Genomic DNA, 3,928 nt, shown 5'->3' with positions numbered 1-3,928 from the left:
ACAGCAAAATGACAGGCATAGATATTGTCTCCTTCTCATTCACATCCCACATTTAATCAATTATCAAATCCTACTTAATAAAGGTTCTATATGTGGTTTATGTGTGTGTGAGTGTGTTTTCACTTTTTTAAGGTTTTGCTTTTAATTGATATGGAATAATTACATAATAATTATACATATATATGGAGTACGTTGTGATGCCTCACATTAAGCAGATGCTGTGATCATCTGTATAACAACGTTTGCCAGTTCCAGAGTATGAATTGAGAATGTGGGAAGTAATTTCTTGAGCCCATAGTAATGTGATTCGGGTTGTTCTCTTTTTTTCATAACAGAAATATTGATATAGAAAGGTAATACTGAATATTATATGTAGATACAATCTTAGGATGTTTACTTTCTTTTCTAAATTTTAACTATGTTGTCTAAATGGTAAAGTCATATAGTTGGCCATAAATACACTTGAAAATGATGGCCTGTGTTTTTCTGGCACCAGTAGAAAAGTATCAAGGCATGAAGACTTGGCTACGCCTAAAGGCCCTAGGTTTATTTCTGCATCTCAGTAATGGTGTTTACTTCTTAAGCATACCACTTTGCTACCTCTTGCTTTGAAAAAGCACAGATAGTGCATACATAATAGGCATAATGAAAATATTTAATTTTTTACTTTTCTATTCTTTCTTACTCCTTTTTAAAGTTTTACATTTTTTTTTTACAAATTTAGGAGGAACATGTAAAAGTTTGTCACATGTATGTAATTAGTGATTAAGCTAGGACATGTAGGGTTTTCATCACCTGTGTACAATATATTTTTGTTAACTCTATTCACCCTACTTTACTATCAAGTATCAATTTTAGTCTTTCTGGCTTTCTGAGCAGCATCATGATGGCTGGCAAAAACAAGCACCTCACAAAAGGTTGCAAAAAGGAGCCAAGGAGGAATGGTTGATCCATTTTTTAAGAAAAATGGTGTGATGTAAAAGCACCTGTTATGTTCAATATAAGAAATATCGGAAAGACACTAGTCACCAGAGCTCAAGTAAATAATACCATCTGACAGCATCAAGGGTCATGTGTTTGAAGTGAGTCTTGCTGATCTGCAGAATAATGAAGTTGAATTTGGAAAATTCAAGCTGATTCCTGAAGATGTTCATGTCAAAAACTTCCTAACTTCTATGGCATGAATCTTACCCGTGATAAAATGTGTTCCACAGTAAAAATTGGCAGACCATGATTAAAGTTTCTTTCAATGTGAAGACTATTGATGTGAATTTGTTTTATCTGTTCTGTATTGGTTTTACTAAAACATGCAAAAATTAGTTATGAGACGTCTTAGGATCAGCACCAATGGGTCCACCAAATCCAGAAAAAGGTGATGGAAATCATGACCTGAGAAGAGCGACAAATGACTTGAAAGAAGTGGCCAGTAAATTGATTCCATACAGAATTGGAAACTATGTAAGAAAAGCCTTGTCAATCTATTTATCCTCGCCATGATGTCTTTTTTAGAAAAGTAAAAATGCTGAAGGAGCCCAGGTTTGAATTGGGAAACTCATGGAGCTTCATGGTGAAGGCAGTAGTTCCGGAAAAGCTACTGTGGATGAGATAGTTGCTAAAGTTTAACAAGTTTATGGGTATGACCAACTCTTCCAAGAATCTGTTTAAGGTTGAGACTTTTAATAGTGTAAATAAAAAGTCCCATTTGTGATAAAAACAACACATGGACCTTAAATTTTCTATCTAACTATACGTTCTTATACCCTTTAACCTACTTCTCTTTAGTCTCCTCTCTACCCTCAATTCACCCTTCTCAGTCTGTTATCTATTCTGTTATCTATCTTTCCACTCCTTAGCTCTATGTAATCATCTTTTTTTTTAACTCATAAGTGAGAACATGAAATATTTTTCTTTTTGTGCCTGGCTTATTTCACTTAGGATAATGACCTCCAGTTCCATCCATGTTGATGCAAATGACATTAATTTGCTCTTTTTAATGGCCAAGTCACATTTCATTGTGTATATGTACCATATTTTCTTTACCCACTCATCTGTTGGTAGACACTCAGGTTGATGTGTATTTGGTATTTTAAGTGCCCCTGCAATAAACATGTGAGTGCAGGTGTCACTTTGATTTATTAGTTTGTTTTCCTTTGGGTTGATATCTAGTAGTGGCATTGCTGTATCAAATGGTAATTCTAGTTTTAGAAATCAGGAAATTTCCCTGCTATTCTTCATAGTGACTGTACTGATTTACATTCCCACCAATTGTATTTAAGAGTTCCCTTTTCTCCACATTCTCACCATCATCTGTTATTTTTTGGTCTTTTTAGATGCCTAATAGACATTCTGGCTGGAATAAGAGGATATCTCTTTCATTTTTCATTTGCATTTATCTGATGATTAGAGATATGAAGCATTTTTTTTTATACCTGTTGGCCATTTGTATGTCTTCTTTTCAGAATGTCTATTCATGTCTTCTGCTTACTTTTTAAACAGATTGGGAATTTTTTTGTAATTTATTGAGATGTTTGAGTTCCTCAAATATTATAAAGATTAGCCCCCTGTCAGAGTAATAGTGTGCAGATATTTTCTCACATTCAACAGATAGTTTCTTCACCCTGGGTTATTTATTTTGCTTTGTAGAACCTATTTAGTTTAATTAAGTCCTTTCTATTTGTCTATTTTTGTTTTTGTTGCCTGTGCTTTTGAGGTCTTAGTAACAAATTTTTTGCCTAGACCAATGTCCAGAAGAGTTTTGCTTTAGTTGTCTACTAGTATTTTTATACTTTCAGATCTTATATTTAAATCTTTAATTTATTTTGAGTTAATGTCTATCTGATGAGAGATAAGAGTTCAGTTTTATTCTTCTGAAACCAATTTTCTTAGCACATTTATTGAAGAGAGTGTATTTTCCCCAGTGTAAGTTTTTGTCCGATTTGTCAAAGATCAGTTGGTTGTAAATGTGTGGCTTTATTTCAGGGTTCTCTATACTGTTCCATTGGTCTATGTATCTATTATTAGACCAATACTGTGCTGCTTTGATTATGATGGCCTTATAATCTTGTAATATATTTTGAAGTTAGGTTAATATGATGCCTCTAGATATCTCCTTTTTGCTCAGGATTGATTTGGTTATTTGGGTTTTTTTGTTGTTGTTGCTTTGTACTAGTTCTAGATTTTTTTTACCTTTGTGTAAAAGAATGTGAGCATTTTTTATAGAGATTGAATTAAGTCTGTAGATTGCTTTGAGCAGTATGATCATTTTAGTGACATTAATTCTTCTGCTCCATAACCATAAGAAGCTTTTCTATTTTTTGGTGTTCCCTTCAATTTCTTTAATCAGCATTTTGTTTATTTTCCTAATAAAGCTATTTTACCTCCTTTGTTAATTTTATTGCCAGGAATATTTTTGGCAGCTTTTATAAGTGAGATTAGCTTATTGATTGTTTCAGCTACATTCTTACTAATGTATAGAAATGCTACTGATCTGGCCACAGTGGTTTACAACTGTAATCCCAGCACTTTGGGAAGCCGAGGTGGGCAGATCACTTGAGGTCAACATGGTGAAACCACATCTCCACTAAGATAAAAATACAAAAATCAACCCAGCATAGTGGCACATGCCTGTAATCCCAGCTACTCAGGAGACTGAGGCAGGAGAATAATTTGAACCCGGGAGGTGGAGGTTGCAGTGAGCTGAGATGCTAAGATTGTGCTTTCAGGGAATGGAAGGGGAGGAGAAGGGAGGGGACGGGAGGGGACAGGAGCAGAGGGGAGGGGAGGCGAGAAGGGAAGGGAAGGGAAAAAGAGAAGAGAAGGGAAGGGTAGTGAAGGGAGAAAGAAATGCTATTGGTCTTTGTAGGTTGACTTTCTATCCTGCAACTTTACTGAATTCATTAATCAAATATAAGATATTTTTGGTGGAGTC

At 34.6% G+C, this 3,928-nt stretch overlaps 1 pseudogene; it reads left to right on the top strand.

The window, feature by feature from the left end:
- Positions 1–967: 967 nt before the first annotated feature.
- On the top strand, positions 968–1,665 carry LOC126960854 (40S ribosomal protein S3a-like; annotated as a pseudogene).
- The last annotated feature ends 2,263 nt before the right edge of the window (positions 1,666–3,928 follow it).

This window comes from Macaca thibetana, chromosome 1 (assembly GCF_024542745.1).
Source record: "Macaca thibetana thibetana isolate TM-01 chromosome 1, ASM2454274v1, whole genome shotgun sequence".
NCBI lineage: Eukaryota > Metazoa > Chordata > Mammalia > Primates > Cercopithecidae > Macaca > Macaca thibetana.
Note: the sequence above shows the minus strand (reverse complement) of the source record. Positions and strands in the feature narration are given on the sequence as shown.